Below are 24703 nucleotides of genomic sequence, written 5' to 3' on the forward strand. Positions count from 1 at the left end.
TAAAAGAGCCAAAACATAAAAAAAAGAGATTAGTTACTTACCGGTAACGGGATTTCTCGGAGACCATGACAGCACCACGAGAGAGGGAATCCGCCCACCAAGGACAGGAAACCTACAGGCTTAAAAGGGGGCGGCCCTCCCTCTCGCCTCACTTTGGATTACAGAGCATTGAGAGGACCGCCCGGTTAGTAGACATAGCAACATAATCATGAAACAAACAGTATATACATTTTCTTACAACATCAATGTGTGAGAATAAAGAATGAAAACAGATAAGAAGTGCTCCCAAAAAGGGGTGAAGGGAGGGAATATAAGGGTGCTGTCATGGTCTCCGAGAAATCCCGTTACCGGTAAGTAACTAATCTCTTTATCGGTCGACCATGACAGCACCACGAGAGAATTGCAGAGATGAAGATTCTAGGGAGGGACCACGGCTTGGAGCACCCTTCTCCCAAATGTGAGGTCAGACGAAGCACTCAGATCTAGTCTATAGTGCTTATAGAAGGTAGATGGAGAAGACCAGGTAGCTGCCTTACATATGTCCTCCATCGAGACGCCAGACCTCTCTGCCCATGTGGTTTCCACCGCCCGGGTAGAGTGAGCTTTCAGGCCACGCGGTGCTTCCTCTCCGCTGGATACATAGGCTAGCGTAATGGTCTCCCTAATCCATCTAGCTATGGTGGATCTAGAGACCTTAAGCCCCTTCCTAACCCCCTGATAGGAGATAAATAAGGAACTCTCTCTCCTAAAGGGCTGAGTGACAGCAAGGTACCTAACCACACACCCTCTCACATCTAAAGCATGGAAATCTGCTTCTATCTGATTACTAGGGTTCGGACAAAAAGAGGGTAATATTACTTCCTGAAGTCTATGAAACCGGGAAGCTACCTTAGGCAAGTATGCTGGATCTGCTCTAAGAATTATTCTGTCGTCCAGAACCTGGGCGAAGGGAGGGCCAGAGGACAGAGCCTGAATATCACCAATCCTCCTAGCAGATGTTAGGGCTACAAGAAGCGCTGTTTTGAGGGTAATAGATCTCAGGGATACAGAATCTATCGGTTCAAAGGGTGCCCCAGCTAACGCTTTCAGAACCAGGTTTAGGTCCCATGGAACGACATTAGTTTTGGTAACCGGCCTGGACCTACCTACTGCTTTTATAAAGCGGAAAATCCAATAGTTTTCTGCGAGGACACAGTTATAGAGGGCACCTAGTGCCGACACTTGGACCTTCAAGGTGCTCGTTGCTAACCCCAGCTCGAAGCCCCTTTGTAGGAACTCTAAAATCTTCCCAATTGGCGCTCCCTTATCCACTGAAGATTTAGAAAAAGATAAAAACTTGTTCCAAACTTTTGCATAAATTTTGGTAGTGACAGGCTTTCTACTACGTAATAAAGTAGATACTAGACTCTGGGAAAAACCTTTTAGTTCTAGCAGGGACCTCTCAAATTCCACGCCGTCAAGTGGAGGCCCGGAGCTCGCGGATGGAGCACTGGTCCCTGGCTGAGGAGATCTGGAACTTCGGGCAGGACCCAAGGGTCCGAGATGGACATGTTCCTCAGGCATGAGAACCAGGGTCTTTTGGGCCAAAAGGGGGCGATCAAGAGGACCCTTGCCTTGTCCTCTCTGATCTTTCTTAGCACCATAGGCAGAAGGTTTAACGGTGGGAAGGCATAGGCCAGACTGAAGTTCCAAGGGATTTGGAGAGCGTCTACTGTCAGGGGTCTTTCTCTCGGATCTAGGGACCAAAAAACCTTTGTCTTCCGGTTTTGCTTTGTGGCGAAGAGATCCACCACCGGAAGACTCCATTTCCGGACTAATAGGGAAAAAATGTCCTGTTTTAGTTCCCATTCGCCTTGCCTTAAAAAATGACGGCTTAAGAAGTCTGCCTTTGAATTTTCTTTCCCTTTGATGTGGAGGGCTGTTAAAGAGAGGAGATGGTGTTCCGAGATCTGAAAGAGATGATCCGCCACTCTCATTAGCGATCCAGCACGAGTACCCCCCTGATGGTTAATATAAGCTACTGCTATATTATTATCGGACAGGATCCTAATGTTCTTATTGTGAAGGAATGGTAAGAAATGATTAACAGCCCTATCAACTGCCAGTAGTTCCCTAGTATTAGAGGAAAGAGCTCTCTCAGCATCCGACCAGAACCCCTGGGCAATCATATCCCCCAAGTGAGCTCCCCATCCATGTAGACTTGCGTCAGTTGTAATTATTTCAGATATTCTGACCACCCAGGGAACTCCTCGAGACAAGCTTTCTAAATTCACCCACCACTGTAGAGAGTCAATAGACCGGGGAGATAGGAACATAAGTCTCTCCAAGTGCCCATGTAACGAGACCTCATTCTGTAGGACGTCCCACTGTAAAACTCTGGAGTGGTATTGTGCCCACATTACCCCCGGCAGTCAAGATATCAGGGTACCAAGTAAGGACATTGCAGCCCTAAGGGACATGACCGGGTTTGCAAGAGCTCCTTCCACCAGCCTTATGACCTTCTGTTTTTTGGCTTCTGGAAGGAAACACATCTGGAGGTCTTAGTCTAGCATGATACCTAGGAACTGCTGTACTCTCGAAGGGACTACCCTGGATTTCTCCAGATTTAGGATCCAGCCCAGGCCTTCCAGAATAGAGGAGACCAATTTAAGATGGGAGACACATTGAGAGGCTGAGTCTCCAATGATCAAAAAATCATCTAAGTAAGGGATAATTAACACATTATGTTCCCGTACATGAGCCATCACCTCCGCTATCACCTTCGTAAATATTCTAGGGGCTATAGCGAGACCGAATGGCAAGGCCGCAAATTGGAAATGTCTGATTTCATCCCCTATGACCAAGGCCACTCTAAGGTATTTTTGGAAGCTGAGGCGAGAGGGAGGGCCGCCCCCTTTTAAGCCTGTAGGTTTCCTGTCCTTGGTGGGCGGATTCCCTCTCTCGTGGTGCTGTCATGGTCGACCGATAAATATACAGTAAGTGTAGTATCCCTGTAAACGTACTGACCCGAAGAATAACGCTGCCTGATCACTTTTACCACACGCAGAACGGCATAAAAAAAAACCTCAAAAAACAATTCCTGAATTGTTGGTTTTTGTTAATTTTACCTCCCAAAAAACGGAATAGAAAGCGATCAAAAAATGTCACGTACCCAAAAATGGTACCAATAAAAATGTCAACTCGTCCCGCAAAAAACAAGCTGTCACATGACTCTGTTGGACGAAATATGGAAAAATTATAGCTCTCAAAATATGGCGATGCAAAAACTAGATTTTGCAAAAAAAAGCGTCTCTTAGTGTGTGACAGCTGTCAGTCATAAAAACACGATATAAATCTGGTATCTCTGTAATCGCACCGACCCGAAGAATAAAGTAATCTCATCACTTATACCGCACGGGGAACGGCGTAAAAAATAAATAAAACCAATTCTTCACCAGCTACAGATTTGTTTATTATGTCTCCCAAAGATCGCAGTAAGGCTCTGCTCACATTTATCCTGCGCACTGCGCTGAGCACTTACACCAGAGTTTCCGTGTAAATCTCTGAAATACGTGATTCAGACGGAAGCCATGACGGAAGATTCCCTGTAATGAGGCAGATATAGGCCACTGTGGATGCCGTCCGGCCTGTGATCCCACGGTGTCATTTGTTTTAGGCGTGCATAAAAGTGCGGTTGGCCACAGTTTTGTGCACTTCAGAAAAAAAGGACACCGCTAAACAGGGGCCAGAAGGAGTCCAGAGTAACTCTGCTGCCTCATTACAGTCAATGGATCCCGCAGGGGTTTCATCTGAATTACATCACTTGGAAATTTAGATGGAAACCCCAATGTAAGTGCTCAGCCTAGAGCGCCGGATAAATGTTGCGTAAAATGTTCCCAATAAAAGCTTCAACTCAGTCCTCAAAAAAAGCTAGTCCCCACTCAGGTCCGTCATTTGTTAAAAATATAAGGGACTTCCAAGTTACTGGTAGCAGAAAGGCTCTGGAAAAGCTAAATGGCCCTTGCCCCCCAAAAGAAATTCAGAAAATTTTGTGCTCCCAAATCCAAATGCCTATTCTACAATAATTTGTTCTCCAATTGTCAAATAGCGCTCCGTCCCCCCCAGATCTCACCGTATGGCTGAGCGGTACGATACAGCCACATATGGGGTATTGCCACTGTTAGAAGAAATTGTGTGACACATTTCGGCACCATTTTTACCCATTGCCCGGTGTGAAAATGTAAAATCTGAGGGTAAAACATTTTTTTGTGGTAAAAATATAATTATGCTTTTTTCACTGCCCAGTGGTATAAATTAAAAAATTAAAAAATACTCACTACTTCCCTAGATGAATTCCTTGAGAGGTGTAGTTTACAAAATGCGGTCACTTGTGGGGGTTTCTGCTGTTTCGGCATGTCAGCGACTCTTCAAATGTGACATGGTGTCTGCTGCCTATCCCAGCCAACATAGCGCTCCTTTCTCTTCCGAACCCTGCCGTACACCAAAGCAGTGGTTTTCCCCCCACATATGGGGTATCGGCGTACTCAGGAGAAATTGCACAACAAATTTCATGGTGCAATTTATCCTGTTACACTTATGATAATGCAAAATTAGGGAATGAAAAACATTTTTTATGGGAAAAATGTGAAAATTTTATTTTTACGGCTCAATATTATAAACTTCTGTGAAGCAGCTGAGGGTGCAAGGTGCTCACCACACATCTAGATAAGTTCCCTAAGGGGTCTAGTTTCCAAAATGGTGGCACTTGTGGGGGGTTTCCACTGTTTAGGCACATTAGGGGCTCCCCAAATGCGACATGGCATCTGCTAATTATTCAAACAAATTTTACATTCAAAAAGTCAAATGGCGCTCCTTCCCTTTCAAACCCTGCCGTGCGCCCAAACAGTGGTTTGCCTCCACATATGGGGTATTGGCGTGTTCAGGAGAAATTGCACAACAAATTTCATGGTGCAATTTATCCTATTACCCTTATGATAATGCAAAGTTAAAGGGATGAAAAACGTTTTTGTGGGAAAAATGTGAACATTTTATTTTTACAGCTCATTATTATAAACTTCTGTGAAGCACCTTGGGGTTCAAGGTGCTCACCACACATCTAGATAAGTTCCCTAAGGGGTCTAGTTTCCAAAATGGTGTCACTTGTGGGGGGTTTCCACTGTTTAGGCACATCAGGGGCTCCCCAAATGCAACATGGCGTCCGCTAATTATTCAAACAAATTTTACATTCAAAAAGTCAAATGGCGCTCCTTCCCTTTCAAACCCTGCCGTGCGCCCAAACAGTGGTTTGCCTCCACATATGGGGTATCAACGCGTTCAGGAGAAATTGCACAACAAATTTCATGGTGCAATTTATGCTATTACCCTTATGATAATGCAAAATTAAGGGATGAAAAATGTTTTTGTGGGAAAAATGTGAAAATTTTATTTTTACAGCTCAATATTATAAACTTCTGTGAAGCACCTTGGGGTTCAAGGTGCTCACCACACATCTAGATAAGTTCCCTAAGGGGTCTAGTTTCCAAAATGGTGTCACTTGTGGGGGGTTTCCACTGTTTAGGCACATCAGGGGCTCCCCAAATGCAACATGGCGTCCGCTAATTATTCAAACAAATTTTACATTCAAAAAGTCAAATGGCGCTCCTTCCCTTTCAAACCCTGCCGTGCGCCCAAACAGTGGTTTGCCTCCACATATGGGGTATCAACGCGTTCAGGAGAAATTGCACAACAAATTTCATGGTGCAATTTATGCTATTACCCTTATGATAATGCAAAATTAAGGGATGAAAAATGTTTTTGTGGGAAAAATGTGAAAATTTTATTTTTACAGCTCAATATTATAAACTTCTGTGAAGTACCTTGGGGTTCAAGGTGCTCACCACACATCTAGATAAGTTCCCTAAGGGGTCTAGTTTCCAAAATGGTGTCACTTGTGGGGGGTTTCCACTGTTTAGGCACATCAGGGGCTCTCCAAACGCAACATGGCGTCTGCTAATTATTCAAACAAATTTTACATTCAAAAAGTCTAATGGCGCTCCTTCCCTTCCGAACCCTGCAGTGCGCCCAAACAGTGGTTTTCCCTCACATATGGGGTATCAGCGCGCTCAAGAGAAATTGCACAAAAAAAATTTGCGGTCCATTTTTTCCTGTTACCCCTGTGAAAATAAAAAAAATTGGGTCTAAAGTAACATTTTTGTGAAAAAAGTTAAATGTTAATTTTTTTCTTCCACATTCCAAAATTTCCTCTGAAGCACCTGAAGGTTTAATAAAGTTCTTGAATGTGGTTTTGAGCACCTTGAGGGGTGCAGTTTTTAGAATGGTGTCACTTTTGGGTATTTTCTGTCATAAAGACCCCTCAAAGTGACTTCAAGTATGATGTGGTCCCTAAAAAAATGTTTTTGCAAATTTTGTTGGAAAAATGAGAAATCACTGGTCAACTTTTAACCCTTATAGCTCCCTGACAAAAAAAAATTTTGGTTCCAAAATTGTGCTAATGTAAAGTAGACATGGGGGAAATGTTATTTATTAACTATTTTGTGTGACATATCTCTCTGATTTAAGGGCATGAAAATTAAAAGTTTGAAAATTGCAAAATTTTCTAAATTTTCGCCAAATTTCCGATTTTTTCACAAATAAACGCAAGTGATATCGAAGAAATTTTACCACTATCATGAAGTACAATATGTCACGAAAAAACATTCTCAGAATCAGGGGGATCCGTTGAAGCGTTCCAGAGTAATTACTTCATAAAGTGACAGTGGTCAGAATTGAAAAAATTGGCCCGGTCACGAAGGCAAAAACAGGCTCTGGTGCGAAGTGGTTAAGGAGTGCTGCATCCCTCTGTAAGACTTTTAACCATTTTTGAGATTTTATAATCAGTTAAAACTCTTTTTGGCCCATTTTGCCTGAGGAAAAGAAGCTGCCTAATAATTCTACACAACACCTGGTCTACTTCATCCAATAAACAAATGTTTATATAGCTTGCATTTGGAAAATCTGCATAAAAATGACGTTATGGTCAAAATATTCACTTGCCTAATAATTGCGCAGACAGTGTATATTTCAAAGTGATCAAGAAAACTATTTTTTATTCTCCACTGCTATAAGCTATGGGTGCAATGTTCAGGAATCATCCCTCAATCCATAGAACGTGGACTCCACATCTCACCCCTGACAAAGCCAAAAAGTGAAAATAGTTGGGTAATATTCTGAAGCTTGTCTCCATTGTCATTATATGTTATAAGCAAGTTTAAATATCTCAGTTCTTTCAATGTGTCTTAGGGGTGCACTGTTTTATATGGTAATACATAAAGAAACACTGGTATGGTGGCACCTAGGAGGGTGCAGTGCATGCTCAGGTGTTAAGTTCTGGTGTTACAAAAAATAAATGATTACAACCATATCCTGTAGATTACAGCAAAAGAGAAAAACGACCCTATTAGTAATAGGGGGGCTATTACTTTATAGGGCACTATAGATGGTTATAGCACTATGTGGAAGTGGAGAAAAATTCGGGCAGGACAAGGAGAGTACTGAAAAATATATATATAAAAACGACAAAATATAAAAAAACACAAACAATAATTTAGTTTATATCACCCCCGCCAAGTAAATAGCAAAATGTAATACATTGAAAACATTATTCGGTATTGCCATGCACGTAACTGCCTGAATTAATACAATTTTGAAATATTTTTTCCCATGTGGTATAAATTCAAAACACTAGGAAAAATGGTTTTGATCACCACAATTCCACATTAAAATGTAATAAAAAGCTATTAAAATGTCATATTTCCTCCAAAATTGTATAAACAAAAACGAAGAAAACAAGAAATAATTATTGAAACCGGTCCATCGATGGAAGAATGAAAATAGTTACGGGTCTCAGAAAATGGCGACATGAAAAAATTGTTAAAATACTAAATTTTCAGCCCAGGTGACATCATAACTATAGCGCATTAGACTGCTGCAGTCAACCACTGATCTCAGAACTGATGCCAATTTATTCAGTATGAACCGTTGAGCTCAGTGACTGGCTGCGGTTGTCACACACGCTAAAGACATGACATCACCACTGCAGCCTATAAAGAAGACCCGAGCAGCAGCAGAGCCGGCACAGGAGCAGGGGAAGGTGAGTAATGCTGATTGTAGTATTTGTTACACAGGCTCGTAGATTGTGTTCAGAACACTAAAAGTGGAAACCTCTTCTCTACTGGTACAGGGCACATTGTGGTGTTCAAAGTTGTAATGAGCCCTAGTCTGAGGACACAGGAATAATGATGAGATGGCCTGAGAGCAGAGAGGAACGCTGAGGAGAAGGTCTGAGGGAAGAGAGGAACGCTGAGAAGGCAGCCTGATTGCAGAGAGGAATGCCAATAAGATGGCCTGACGTCAAAGAGGAATGGTGAGGAGATGTCTTGAGGGTACAGAAGAGAGCTGAGGAGACAGCCTGAGGGTAGAAAGGAGGGCTGAGAAGACAGCCTGAAAGTGGAGAGGAATGTTGAGGGGATGGCCTGAGGTTAGATATGAGCACTAAGGAGGCAGCTAGAGAGCAGAGAAGAAAGGAGATGGCCCAAATACAGAGAGGAGCGCTGAGGAGACAGCCTGAGAGCAGAGAGGTGCACTGAAGAGACAACCTGAGGGTAGAAAGGAGCACTGGGGAGACAGCCTGAGCATAGAGCTGAGGAGACAGCATGAGTGTAGAGAGTAGCGCTGAAGAGACAGCCTGAGCGTAGAGAGGAGTGCGAAGGAGGCAGCCTGAGAGAAGACAGGGACACTGAGGAGACAGCTTATTTAGAGAGAAGAGCTGAGGAGACTACCTGGGAGCATAGAAAAGTGATGAGGGGACAGACTTAGGGCAGAGGGGATCACTGAAGAGATGGCCTGAGAGCAGAGAAAAGCACTGAGGGGATTGCCTGAGGATAGAGGATCGCCGGGGAGTTTCAAAGAGGAGCAATGACGAGATGGCCTGAGAGGAGACAGGAGCGCTGAGGAGACAACCTGGGAGCAGAGGGAAGCACTGAGGAGACGGCCTGAGAGCAGAGAGGATCACTGAGGAGATGGCCCGAGAGCAGACAGGAGCGCTAAGAGATGGCCTGAGAGCAGACAGGAGCGCTGAAGAGATGGCCTGAGAGCAGAGAGGATCGCTGAGGAGATGGCCTGAGAGCAGTGCTGAAGAGATGGAGTGACAGCAGAGAGGAGAACTGAGGAGATGGCCTGAGAGCAGTGCTGAAGAGATGGAGTGACAGCAGAGAGGAGAACTGAGGAGATGGCCTGAGAGTAAAGAGGAGCGCTGAGGAGATGGCCTGAGAGCAGAGAGGAGAACTGAGGAGATGGCCTGAGAGTAAAGAGGAGCGCTGAGAAGATGGCCTGAGAGTAAAGAAGAGAGCTGAGGAGATGGGGTGAAAGCAGAAAGGAGCGCTGAGAAGATGGCCTGAGAGCAGAGAGGAGCGCTTAGATGACCTGAGAGCAGAGAGGAGCGCTTAGATGGCCTGAGAGCAGAGAGGAGCGCTGAGGAGATGACCTGAGAGCAGAAAGGAGCACTGAGGAGATGGCCTGAGAGCAGAGAGGAGCCCAAGGAGATGGCCTGATAGCAGAGAGGAACATGGAGGAGATGGCCTGAGTGCAGAGAGGAGCCCAAGGAGATGGCCTGATAGCAGAGAGGAACATGGAGGAGATGGCCTCAGTGCTGAGGAGATGGGCTGAGAGTAAAGAGGAGCGTTGAGGAGACCAACAAGAAAATGCAGAGGAGATGGTCTGAGGATAGAGAGGAACACCGAGGAGACGGCCTGAGAGTGGATTTATAAGAACAACAACAACTTAGGTGAGAAATATGATAGGAATCTTGACAGAAAGTTGACGGAGCTCATTATAGTCAGTGGTGACAGTCGAACTCCACTCCTGGGCATCTAATGGTGAATCCATCTCCAGTCTGTTTTCCATTGCTCTATTCCTACAAAGTAACAGAACAACGGACGGATTTAGCAGTAAACACAGCCTTAGTCTGGGGTCCCACTAGCGTATGGCATCCGTTGCGAGAGCATCGGATGTGATATGCTAATGACATTCGGCTCCTGCTCTGCGGCGAGCGGGAGCCGAATGTCAGTGCTCCATGCTGCGATCCTCTCTCATGAAGAGGATCACGGCATAGCTGCGGAGGGGACGTAGAAATCAATTTCTCCATCTCCTCTGCTGCTGGCATCGGTGGGTATCGCACTGCACTCGGGTGTTATCCGAGTGCAGTGCGATGTTTCACACGCACCCATAGATTATATGGGTGCGTGTGATCCGATTCCAGCACGCAATCGCAGTATGCTGAGATTGTTTTCCAGCCCAATCGCAATCTGATCGGTGCTGTAAAAAAAAACGCAACTGAGCACAGAAACATGGGATTAAATTGGTCCGAATGCAATCTGATTTTTTATCGGATTGCATTCGACCAATTTAATTGCAAGTGAGAGTGAGGCCTTAAAGGGGTTGTCCATTTACTTTATGTTTTCAAGGTAGAATCAAATGGTAATGGGTGGTGTTAGGGGTTAGAGGAATGGTTATGGACGTGACCTAAGATGTCATGATGTACAATCTATCCCTCTTTATATTCCATGACAGTTGGGAGGTCACACAAATGTAGAAATCTAATTTAATTAATGCAATTGCAATGTGTGAATAAAGTCTATAGAGGGTGTGAGCCCCAATGGGGACTGTGATAGTAATGTGTGTACAGCGCTGCGGAGTATGGTGGCTATATAGAGAATAATGGGGAATCTCCACATACCTCCACTTGCAGAGCCGCCACCACATATATGGCTGCTCTGTGCGCACAGGACCTGTGATGAGGTCACAGGAGGGGAGGAGTCAGGGGTCACATGATCAGGGGCCTCAGTGGATGCAGGACTCTGCTGTACCCGGCAGGATGGAGCGTGTACAAGTGTTTAGTGTGTGGTGAGCATCTCTATTAGGTTATAGGCCAGACACTATATACCACACTTATCTGTGTGACTGGCGCCCTATATCGGCCTTATCCATGCGCACTTATAATACTGCGCAGCCGCCCCTCCATGAACCGTCAGTGTAAGTGGTTGTTTCATCTATTTTGCACCTGTGCTGCCTCCGCCTTTATCATGGGGACTGTTGTGTCCTGCAGTGTATTTGATATTGTGTCTGTCACGATTCCTCCGCTCAATGTGTCTTGGACGCAGTGACTGACAGCTCAGTCATCTAATCTAGTGCAGGGACGTGCTGAGCTGTCAGTACTTTGATTGACAGCTCAGCCGTCCAATCTGAGATTGGGAGATGCTGAGTTTCCTTCAGGTGTGTAAAGTGTTCCCTGTTCCTAGTGATTAACCTGCTACTTACCTGAGCTGTCAGTCTCAGATAGCTGCCAGTTGTAGCTTTCAGCTCAATGTGGTTTGTTCCCTCTGTGCTTTGTGCTCTGAATTTAGACATTCTGGTATTCTGTTGCCAGACCCTGGCTTTCCCTATTGACTACCCGTTTGTATTACCCTTTTTGCCTTGACATACGCTGACCTTGGAATTCTGACTCTGGACTGTGACCTGACTAGGAAGATTTATGGTGGGCGCTGTCATGCTGAAGACAAGGATGAGAAAGGGTAGAAAAACAAAAAACATATTAAAAGATAGCAATGTGTTTCAAAATCGATCTGATATCTTCCTCGGGTCAGGAGAGACCCACGGCCAGTTCATACATTGCACAGACATCTAAATGAACCTTTAGTATTATTGAGCACAATAACTTTGGAGGGGAACAAAGTTGAGCATTATTATGGTCTATGGCAATTGGGGGTGGCGGGTGTATTACTATTACCGCAGGGCTTGCCTGAGCAAGGGGGCATCTGCCTGTTGGCTACCTCACAAGTGCTGACTCTCTGTGTGGTTACATATACTGTAAGCCTGTCTATATGTGGGTGTATGTATGGATAAGGTCTGCATATATGTATGATATATATATATATATATATATATATATATATATACACACTGCTCAAAAAAATAAAGGGAACACTTAAACAACAGAATATAACTCCAAGTAAATCAAACTTCTGTGAAATCAAATTGTCCACTTAGGAAGCAACACTGATTGACAATCAATTTCACATGCTGTTGTGCAAATGGAATAGACAATAGATGGAAATTATTGGCAATTATCAAGACACCCTCAATAAAGGAGTGGTTCAGCAGGTGGGGACCACAGACCACATCTCAGTACCAATGCTTTCTGGCTGATGTTTTGGTCACTTTTGAATGTTGATTGTGCTTTCACACTCTTGGTAGCATAAGACGGACTCTACAACCCACAGAAGTTGCTCAGGTAGTGCAGCTCATCCAGGATGGCACATCAATGTGAGCTGCGGCAAGAAGGTTTGCTGTGTCTGTCAGCGTAGTGTCCAGAGCCTGGAGGCGCTACCAGGAGACAGGCCAGTACACCAGGAGACATGGAGGGGGCCGTAGGAGGGCAACAACCCAGCAGCAGGAACGCTACCTCCGCCTTTGTGCAAGGAGAAACAGGAGGAACACTGCCAGAGCCCTGCAAAATGACCTCCAGCAGGCCACAAATGTGCATGTGTCTGCACAAACGGTTAGAAACCGACTCCATGAGGGTGGTATGAGGGCCCGACGTCCACAGATGGGGGTTGTGGTCACAGCCCAACACTGTGCAGGACGCTTGGCATTTGCCACAGAACACCAGGATTGGCAAAGTCGCCACTGGCGCCCTGTGCTCTTCACAGATCAAAGAGGGCTCACACTGAGCACATGTGAGAGACGTGACAGAGTCTGGAGACACCGTGGAGAGCGATCTGCTGCCTGCAACATCCTTCAGCATGATCGGTTTGGCAGTGGGTCAGTAATGGGGTAGAGTGGCATTTCTTTGGAGGGCCACACAGCCCTCCATGTGCTCGCCAGAGGTAGCCTGACTGCATTAGGTACCAAGATGAGATCCTCAGACCCCTTGTGAGACCATATGCTGGTGCGGTTGGCCCTGGGTTCATCCTAATGCAGGACAATGCCAGACCTCATGTGGCTGGAGTGTGTCAGCACTTCCTACAAGATGAAGGCATTGAAGCTATGGACTGGCCCGCCCGTTCCCCAGACCTGAATCCAATGGAGCACATCTTGGACATCATGTCTCGCTCCATCCACCAACGTCATGTTGCACCACAGACTGTCCAGGAGTTGGCGGATGCTTTAGTCCAGGTCTGGGAGGAGATCCCACAGGAGACCATCCGCAACCTCATCAGGAGCATGCCCAGGCGTTGTAGGGAGGTCATACAGGCACGTGGAGGCCACACACAATACTGAACCTCATTTTGACTTGTTTTAAGGACATTACATCAAAGTTGGATCAGCCTGTAGTGTGTTTGTCCACTTTAATTTTGGGGGTGACTCCAAATCCAGGCCTCCATTGGTTAATAAATTTGATTTCCATTGATGATTTTTGTGTGATTTTGTTGTCAGAACATTCAACTTTGTACAGAACAAAGTATTCAATGAGAATATTTCATTCATTCAGATCTAGGATGTGTTATTTCAGTGTTCCCTTTATTTTTTTGAGCAGTGTATGATAAGATCTGCACATACAGTATATGTGCGTTTTATATATTTATGTCTACTACAGAAAAAGGATACAACTTTGTCAATTACGTGCTGTTTATATGGAATATTTTTTTAAAGGAAAAAACCAATGATGTGGATATACGTATTGTGTCTTATGATGTAAGAAAATGCAGGTTATGCAGACAATGTTTTCATATGTTTGTCATTAAACTCATCTCCTCTCGATCATGTCAGGTTCCCCAGGCTTCCCAAATTATCCCCATTATGATTCAGAGACTTATGTACACATAACCTACCAGTTTTTTTAGGAGAATTAAATAAACAATTGGTGTGTGGGGACTTTACTATATGACCGTCGTGTAATGTTCACTATTGATATAATCACAATGCTGCTTGAATGCAGCACAATCATGAGAACAGCAGTTTCCAAGCCACATGCTTTGTATTCTATCATTGTTGTTGTATCAATATACACACGTGGTCAAAATTGTTGGTTACCCCTCATTTAATGAAAGAAAAACCCACAACGGTCACAGAAATAACTTGAATCTGACAAAAGTAATAATAAATTAAAAATCTTTGAAAACTAACAAATGAAAGTCAGACATTGCTTTTCAACCCTGCTTCCACAGAATTAAAAAAAAATTAAACTCATGAAATAGGCCTGGACAGAAATGATGGTACCCCTGAAAATAATGTGACAAAAGGGACATGTTAAATCAAGTTGTGTCCACTAATTATCATCACAGGTGTCTACAATCTTGTAATCAGTCAGTGGGCCTGTATATGGGGCTACAGATACTCACTGCGCTGTTTGGTGACATGGTGTGTACCACACTCAACATGGACCAGAGAAAGCAAAGGAAAGAGTTGTCTCAGGAGATTAGAAAGAAAATTATAGACAAGCATGTTAAAGGTAAAGGTTATAAGACCATCTCCAAGCAGCTTGATGTTCCTGTGACTGGAGTTGCACATATTATTTAGAAATTTAAGATCCATGGGACTGTAGCCAACCTCCCTGGACGTGGCCGCAGGAGGAAAATTTATGACAAATCAAAGAGACGGATATAATACGAATGGTAACAAAAGAGCCCAGGAAAACTTTTAAAGAGATTAAAGGTGAACTTCAAGCTCAAGGAACCTACAGATCACTACAGAACCTACAGATCAGACCTACAGATCACTACCCATTCCTGCTAATACATGTGGGGACAAATGACACCGCAAGAAAGGACCTGGAAACCATCTGCAGTGACTTTGAAGACTTAGGCAAGAAAGTGAAAGAATTGGGAGCGCAGGTGGTCTTCTCATCCATCCTCCCAGTGGATGGCCATGGAACAATGAGGTGGAATAAGATTCTACAGGTGAACAACTGGCTACGTCGATGGTGCCGTCAACAAGGATTTGGATTTCTGGATCACGGAATGAATTACCTATACGATGGACTACTTGCTAGAGATGGGGTGCACCTTACGAAGACTGGAAAACATGTATTTGGAAGTCGCCTTGCTACACTCATCAGAAGAGCTTTAAACTAGAACAATGTGGGAAGGGAAGCAAAAGGCCAGAAAAAGCCATACAGCTGACAAATACTATTGAGATCTCTGCTACTGGAAGTGGAAAGGAAGAACAAAGACAAAACAATTTAAATAATAAAAATATGGGAGGAAGAGAAACCAATCACAAACTAAAATGTTTTTATACAAATGCACAAAGCATGGGCAACAAACAAGGAGAATTGGAACTACTAATGCAGGAAAAGAAATATGATGTCATTGGAATCACTGAAACTTGGTGGGACGATACACATGATTGGAATAAAAGGCTAAAAGGATACAACTTATTTGCAAGAAACAGACTTGATAAACGAGGAGGAGGTGTCGCATTGTATGTTAGAAAAGCGTATATCTGCACAGAGATTGAAGCTTCAGAGACTGGGAGTTCTGTGGAAACTGTTTGGGTAAGAATACAAGGAGAGAACAACGGAAAGGACACCATTGTAGGCATTTACTACAGGCCACCTGGGCAAGCTGAAGATATGGATGAACTCTCTATGTATCAAATGACCAAGTTCTCCAAAAAATATGACGTAGTGGTCATGGGAGATTTCAACTATCCAGACATTTGTTGGGAATCTCTCTCAAGTAAAACTAACAGGTCAAGCAAATTCTTATCCTCTCTTGCTGACAACTTTATCTTCCAAAAGGTAGGGGAGAAAACAAGGGGATCTGCTACTTTGGATCTAATCCTTATAAACAGGGAGGAAATGGTTGAGGAGGTAAAGGTGACTGGGACCCTAGGAGGCAGCGATCATGCTATTATAGAATTTTGGATAACTAGAGGAGGAAGACATGTGAAGACTCAAACTTCATGGTTAGATTTTAGAAAGGCAGATTTTAAGAGACTCAGAAAGAGAATAGGAGGGATCCAATGGCTGGATGTCCTTAAGGACAAAAATGTCCAGGAAGGATGGGAAATTTTTAAAAATGAGATTCTCAAAGCACAATCGTTAACAATCCCGAAAAGTAGGAAGAATGGGAAGCATTTAAGGAAACCAGGATGGATGAACACAGAACTTAAACACATGCTAAAAAGAAAGAAAGAAATGTTTATTAAATGGAAAGAGGGAGGCATATCTAAAGAAGATTATAATGCTGTCTGCAGATCCTGCAGGGCACGTATCAGGTTAGCTAAAGCTGACAATGAATTAAGGCTTGCAAGAGATGTCAAAAGCAATAAAAAAGGATTTTGGGGGTATGTCAAAAGTAAAAGAAAAGTCAAAGATGCTATAGGATTTTTACAGGATGAAAATGGAGAAATGGTAAGACAGGATGTTGAGAAGGCTGAACTTTTTAATTCCTATTTTGCATCTGTTTTCTCTCAGAAAGAAAATGTAACATCAACTGATCTTCACTGTCCTTTTAAAGGAATAGAGGAATCCAAGTTATCTGTAAACAGAAAGATTGTGAGGGAATATTTAGCTAACATAAATGAGTTCAAGTCTCCAGGTCCAGATGAATTGCACCCCAGAGTACTGAAGGAGATCGTAGAAGAAATTTTAGAACCACTCTCCATAATCTTTGAAAATTCTTGGAGAACAGGAGAAGTCCCAGAAGACTGGAGAAGAGCAAATGTTGTTCCTATCTTCAAAAAGGGGAAGAAGGTGGACCCAGGGAACTATAGGCCGGTGAGTCTGACTTCTATACCAGGAAAAATCTTTGAACAAATTATTAAACAACATGTATGTAAGTACATGGATAAGAATGAAGTGATTAACCAGAGTCAGCATGGGTTTGTAACTAACAAGTCATGTCAGACTAACTTAATTTCCTTCTATGACAGAATCACTGACTGGGTGGATCAGGGAAATGCTGTAGATATAGTATATCTTGACTTCAGCAAAGCATTTGACAAAGTATCTCACACCATCCTTATTGAAAAAATGACCAAGTATGCAATGGACCAGGCAACTGTTAGGTGGATTCATAACTGGCTTAGTGATCGGACTCAAAGGGTGGTTGTAAATGGCTTCACATCCAGCTGGATGAATGTCTCAAGTGGGGTACCACAGGGCTCCGTCCTGGGACCTGTATTGTTCAACATCTTTATCAATGATTTAGATGAAGGAATTGAGGGTAAACTGAAGAGAGAGAGAGGATTCAAAAAGACCTAAATAAACTGGAGCAGTGGGCAGCAACCAACAGAATGGTTTTTAACAGGGAAAAATGCAAAGTACTACATCTGGGCAATAAAAATGAAAAAAGCATATACAGAATGGGAGGAATAGAGCTAAGCAACAGTACATGTGAAAAAGACTTAGGTATACTAATAGATCATAGACTGAACATGAGTCAACAGTGTGATGCAGCAGCAAAAAAGGCAAATACAATTCTGGGATGTATTAACAGAAGCATACAGTCTAGATCACGTGAAGTCATTATCGGTCTTTACTCCTCTTTGGTCAGACCTCATCTGGAATACTGTGTACAGTTTTGGGCACCACATTTTAAAAAAGACATAGCCAAACTGGAGCAAGTTCAGAGAAGAGCGACCAGAATGGTGACTGGTCTGCAAACCATGTCCTATGAGGAACGGTTGCAGGATTTGGGAATGTTTAGCTTGCAAAAAAGAAGACTGAGAGGAGACTTAATAGCTGTCTACAAATATGTCAAGGGCTGTCACATTGTAGAAGGATCATCTTTATTCTCATTTGCACAAGGAAAGACTAGAAGCAATGGGATGAAACTAAATGGGAGGAGACACAGATTAGATATTAGAAAAAACTTTTTGACAGTTAGGGTGATTAATGAGTGGAACAGGCTGCCACGAGAGGTGGTGAGTTCCCCTTCAATGGACGTCTTCAAACAGAGGCTGGACAGACATCTGTCTGAGATGATCTAGTGAATCCTGCTTTGAGCAGGGGGTTGGACCAGATGACCCAGGAGGTCCCTTCCAACTCTACCATTCTATAATTCTCTATGATTCTATGAATGGACATTAGACCAGTGGAAATCTGTGCTTTGGTCTGATGAGTCCAAATTTGAGAACTTTGGTTCCAACCACTGTGTCTTTGTGCGATGCAGAAAAGGTGAACGGATGGACTCTACATGCCTGGTTCCCACCGTGAAGCATGGAGGAGGAGGTGTGATGGTGCTTTGCTGGTGACACTGTTGGGGATTTATTCAAAATTGAAGGCATACTGAACCAGCATGGCTACCACAGCATCTTACAGCGGCATGCTATTCCATCCGGTTTGCGTTTAGTTGGACCATCATTTATTTTTCAACAGGACAATGACCCCAAACACACCTCCAGGCTGTGTAAGGACTATTTGACCAAGAAGGAGAGTGATGGGGGGCTACGCCAGATGACCTGGCCTCCACAGTCACCAGACCTGAACCCAATCGAGATGGTTTGGGGTGAGCTGGACCGCAGAGTGAAGGCAAAAGGGCCAACAAGTGCTAAGCATCTCTGGGAACTCCTTCAAGATTGTTGGAAGACCATTTCCGGTGACTACCTCTTGAAGCTCATCAAGAGAATGCCAAGAGTGTGCAAAGCAGTCACCAAAGCAAAAGGTGGCTACTTTGAAGAACCTAGAATATAAGACATATTTTCAGTTGTTTCACACTTTTCTGTTAAGTATATAATTCCACATGTGGTAATTCATAGTTTTGGTGCCTTCAGTGTGAATGTACAATTGTCATAGTTATGAAAAAACAGAAAAATCTTTTAATGAGTAGGTGTGTCCAAACTTTTGGTCTGTACTGTATATACGATATAAAACATCGTCTGAAGGGATACTTAAGTCCTTTGATCAATTAAAGGGGGAGTTTAGGTTGACAAATAAACAATTGTATAAATATCTACAGTTTCGGCATTCATTTAATGCACAATCAAGATGGACGCCCTTCTGGGTAGAAAATAATACTTTTGTTAAGTTGGTATTAGAGAAGGGAAATACTAAGGGTCGTATATTTCTGATATTTACTGAATCCTTCTTGATAATTATTTAAAAATATTTCCTTCTCCAACTAGACAAAAATGGATGGAGATATAGGTCCAATTTCTGAGGATCAATGGGGAGCGGTATTAGAACTGGTTCCCCAATTATCTTTACATGAGGGGCAGAGATTTCCCCAGATCATATTAATACATAGGAAATATAAGACGCCTAGATTCCTATGTAACATAGGATACCGGACTGCCGCTGAATGTCCAAGATGTAACATGGATGCTGCGGGCCTATTACACACGCTATGGGAATGCCGGGAGATAGGTAAATACTGGAAAGGAGTTCTGTCTATTATAAAGAGGGTATATAAAATAGATATTCAACCAGACCCAAAAAATGCCTATTAGGTATATTAGAAGATGATATGGAATTTGACCCAATTTCAATAGGGATTTCACATATTTTATTTAAAACTAGGAAACATATTGCATTCAAATGGATTAACCCCTCACCTCCAGAGGTTAGTGAATTCAAAAATAGGATAAATAATATTATCAGATTAGAAAAAGGGGTATATAAAAAACATAACTCAATGAATACATTTGAGAAAATATGGGGCTTATGGTTGGATACACCTGGAATGCCATCAAGGGGGTTATTGTTGGAGAGACATTGACTTATGGGAGAAGGGGTTATTGGCGAGGTCTAATGTTTCATTGTAATGTTAAGGAATTCCAATATACATGTGGTACGGGTAATATAGCACAGCTCTGCATGTCCTCCTGCCAGGTTGGGTCAGTTACTATATCATCCACCACCTCGTCTCCCACTTCTGCACCCTGGTACTATTCCTGACTTTCTGCCAATTGTGTCTTATCATCGTCCACCTCTTGTGACAGTTTCCCACCGGCGCCTTCGTGTGACCGTGGCTGCTCAAATATTTGGGCATCGCTAGACGTGATCTCCTCTTGCCCCGCTTCAAGTGGACCGGGCGAGAGGCCCGAATCTATAAATGGAAAAGTGAACAGCTCTTCAGATTGTGGGATCAGTTGTCTCTGGGTACTCGGCATGGTGGGAGGAAGGAGGCTCAGGGTGAGGAATATGCGGTCCAGACTCATGGCTACTGAGACATGACCGTGTGGAAGACAGGGTGGTGGTGGTGGTGGCTAAGTGACTGGAAGCATTATCCGCTATCCAACCAACAACCTTTTGACACTGATCTGGGTTCAATAGTGGTGTGCTGCGGTCCCCTAGAAATTGGGACAGGAAGGTCAGGCGAGAAGATGTGGGTGTTTGTTGTGGCACAATTTCAGCTTGCCCACGGCCTTGTCCTCGGCCTCTGCATGTACCATTACCATCACGTTCAGTTCCCCGTCCCTTGCCACGTGCCTTGCCCATTTTAAATGGAGGATAGTATCTTCCACGCTCACTACAAATGACTGAGTTTGAAGCGAAGTTATATGTGATCGGTGTGATGGAGAAAACAGAGTTTTAAATACCTGGCCTGTAGGTAAGTAGTGTGAACAGCAAACTGCTGTGAATTGCTTCACTGACACACTGAAAAAATGGAGGCCAGAAATGGCAGTATTTTCTGACAACGTATATGTGATCCGTGTGACGGAGAAAACACAGTTTTAAATAGCTGGATTTCTAGCGCTCTAATATGGAAAGGACCTGGCTGTATTCTGCAGTGCCAACAAGCAAATGGCGCAGAAAAACGGTGTTCTCTGGATTGCTTTATAAGCAAATAATGAGGATTAAGATCCAAAGAAAAGTATTCCTCGCCCCTGAGACCTGGGCCTTTGTATAGAAATATCTAACAGCAGCAGAAGGCAGAATTGGAATGGAGCCTCTTGTGCTATATGCACTGCAGTCTGCTATATACACTGCCTGCCTGCCTATATACACTGCCTGCCTGATATCTCTGCAGATGGATTAGTCCTCAGAAGGACTGTTTGTTGAGATGGATATGTGTAATGTGCGGTTTTTCTCCCTACACTACCTAATACACAATCAAATCTCTCCCTAACGCAGCAGCAGCTCTCCCTACACTGTCTGATCCGGAGTGACTGTGATGAGCATGGCGGTGCCAGGTCTGATATACACCTGATGACGCTGTGCGGCCAGCCAATCACTGTAATGCCCACAACCAACATGGCTATGGCATTACAGTGCATGGCAGGCAATCCCTGCATGTTCATTGGCTCTGTAAAGAGCGCCAAACATGCAGGGACGGGACCCGACTTACCGCCCGACCAACCCGGAAATACTCGGTGAGCGCAGAGCATCTCGAGCAGTGAGATACTCGGGCGAGCAACGAGCAGTAGCGAGCATGCTCGCTCATCACTAGTTGTCATTAAGATTTAAAAAGAGAAAACATAGAAATGTGACAGTAAATGGCTTCACCCAACCAATAACCATGAGTGGAGAAAAAGTGTTTTTGTTATCATTCATTTTCTCTGAAACAAGGCCAAGAAAGCAAAAATTCTGCCGGGGTATGTAAACTTTTGAGCAGAACTGTATATGCGCCAGCCCCAGTGTCTCCTATTCTATATACTCCAGCCCCAGTGTCTCCTATTCTATATACTCCAGCTTCTTCTGTGATGTATATGTGTAGCACCCTGAGGATTCGGCTGCTACAGGGGTATTACACCTCAAGCCAGAGGTGTGGTATTCCACTCCCGGGTAAGGATGGAGTGTGGAACTGAGCTCAGTAGGCTGCATGCACTACACACATCCCATTTCCGAGGGACAGACCAATGGTACTCCCACTAGAGAAATGTGCAGGTACGACAGTGTCTGTCCCTGGCTGGAGTGGGAGGGGGGTGGAACATCCCAGTAGTGTAGGGGCAGATAGGGGGAGCAGTCTGGGTAATGCTAGGAGCTCAATGGGTGCTGGTCACCTGAGCTCACACATAGAGGGAGTATATAAGGTGGGAACCATCTTAGATCAGGGTCTTTTGTAGAGGTCAGTCAGTCTGTCAGTCTTTGGCAGAGTGAGTCAGAGGAAGAGAGCAGAGGAGAAGAGCAGCTCCAAGGCCAAGAGAGAGAGAGAGGAGAAAGAAGGACCCAGAGGGGGAGAAGAGAGAACTCCAAGAACCCAAGATTAGATCAGCGGGTGAAGAGTTGGCACAAGGGTACCGGATCCCAAGCTGGTGGAGGGCACTAATCCTCAGCCAGAGACCGGAGGTCGTGGGCAGGATCTGCCACGGCCACCCACTAAATCCACCCGGAAGGCAGACCAGGAATAGGGTCAGGGAACCCAGAGACAAGGGTTTACCAACAAGATGCCCCAGGGAGCCGGACTTAGGTGGATCCCTGGTGGGGAAGGCCAGAGAGAGAAGGAACGTCAGAAAGGGAGCTCAGGATCACGCTCCAGAATTACTTGGGAGTTGGCCGAGTCCAGGACCTGGTGGACGCAGCACGGCTCGGGCGGTCACTCAAGGCCGGAGTGACCAGCATAACAGCAGTAAGTAAAGACCCTGAACTGCACAGCCCGACTCTGAGTCTCATTACCATCCTCCCTGCACCTCCACAACCACCATCCTCTACACCTGACCCCCTGAGGCTATACCCCTCCCGTTGGGGGTTATACTACCTAAGCTGCACACACATCACCAGCCTCAGTGGACCCTGCTGCAGCGGCGGCCGTATTGACCGCAATTCAACGGGTGGCGTAGTCGACATAAAAGAACATCTAGTAACATCTGTAGGACTGCCACACACTGAGCTTGACACCCTGGGCACGGACCGGGTCACCGCCACTCGGAGACTACAACCCCCATCTGATCCGGCTCTGGGTATCCCCCAAACAACACTGGCCCAGGGGGCGCGTGATATGCTCTAGCCCCAATGTATCCCGTGATGAATATACGCCAGCCCCAGTGTCTCCTATTCTATATACTCCAGCCCCAGTGTCTCCTATTCTATATACTCCAGCTTCTTCTGTGATGTATATGCTCTAGCCCCAATGTATCCTGTGATGGATATACGCCAGCCCCAGTGTCTCCTATTCTATATACTCCAGCCCCAGTGTCTCCTATTCTATATACTCCAGCTTCTTCTGTGATGTATATGCTCTAGCCCCAATGTATCCTGTGATGAATATACGCCAGCCCCAGTGTCTCCTATTCTATATACTCCAGCTCCAGTGTCTCCTATTCTATATACTCCAGCTTCTTCTGTGATGTATATGCTCTAGCCCCAATGTATCCTGTGATGGATATACGCCAGCCCCAGTGTCTCCTATTCTATATACTCCAGCCCCAGTGTCTCCTATTCTATATACTCCAGCTTCTTCTGTGATGTATATACTCTAGCCCCAATGTATCCTGTGATGAATATACGCCAGCCCCAGTGTCTCCTATTCTATATACTCCAGCTCCAGTGTCTCCTAGTCTATATACTCCAGCTTCTTCTGTGATGTATATGCTCTAGCCCCAATGTATCCTGTGATGAATATACACCAGCTCCAGTGTCTCCTATTCTATATACTCCAGCTCCAGTGTCTTCTGTGGCCTAGCTAATGTAGCCCTAATGTCTCTTATGCAGAGGCGTCGCATGATAAAGCAGTGAGACACAAGCTCCCTGCCCTATCACTATCTCTTTCATATGCCACAGATCGCCATAGGCCTGCGGTTAACGAGATGTCAGCATACTCACGCAGGTGGCTCGGTGACATCATTGCATCGCTCTGCTCTGCTGTCCCGCCATGGAAGAGGAGACAGAGGCCGTGATGTAGGGAATCAGGATTAAGTGAGAATAAACTTTATTTTTTTAAATAATCGGGCAGTGGAGCCATCCTACTATATATCTGGAGTAGTGGGTCCATCATACTACATATGGAGTAGTGGGGCCATTATACTATATGTATGTGGGGCAGTGGGACCATCATAGTATATACAGGTGCATCTCACTAAATTAGAATATCTTCAAAAAGTTAATTTATTCCAGTTCTTCAATACTGTTTCAGTATGCTCCACAATCATGAGGAAGACTGTTGACTTGACAGATGTCCAGAAGGCAGTCATTGACACACTCCACAAGGTCCTAGAGTTCCAATTTTCATTTGGAAATCAAGGTCCCAGAGTCTGGAGGAAGAGTGGAGAGTCCACAATCCAAGCTGCTTGAGGTCTAGTGTGAAGGCTCCACAATCAGTGATGGTTTGGGGGGGCCATGTCATCTGCTGGTGTAGGTCCACTGTGTTTTATCAAGACCAAAGTCAGCACAGCCGTCTACCAGGACATTTTACAGCACTTCATGCTTCCCTCTGCCGACAAGCTTTTTGGAGATGGAAATGTCATTCTCCAGCAGGACTTGGCCCCTGTCCACACGGCCAAAAGTACCAATACCGGGTTTAGACACAACAGTATCACTGTGCTTGATTGGCAGCAAACTCGCCTGACCTTAACCCCATAGAGAATCTATTATAGAGAATCTATGGGGTATTGTCAAGAGGAAGATGAGAGACACCAGACCCAACAACGCAGATGAGCTGAAAGACAGCTTTTTGTATTGAAGAACTGAAATAAATTAACTTTTTGATGATATTCTAATTTAGTGAGATGCACCTGTATATGGAGCAGTGGGACCATCATGCTATATATATGGAGGAGTGGGGGCATCATACTAAATATAGAGCAGTGTGTGTGTGTCACCCCAGGCCTGGATGCCACAAACAAT

The sequence above is a fragment of the Phyllobates terribilis genome, unplaced genomic scaffold, assembly GCF_046119375.1.
Source record: "Phyllobates terribilis strain yellow unplaced genomic scaffold, ASM4611937v1 Scaffold_56__1_contigs__length_8794411, whole genome shotgun sequence".
Classification (NCBI taxonomy): domain Eukaryota; kingdom Metazoa; phylum Chordata; class Amphibia; order Anura; family Dendrobatidae; genus Phyllobates; species Phyllobates terribilis.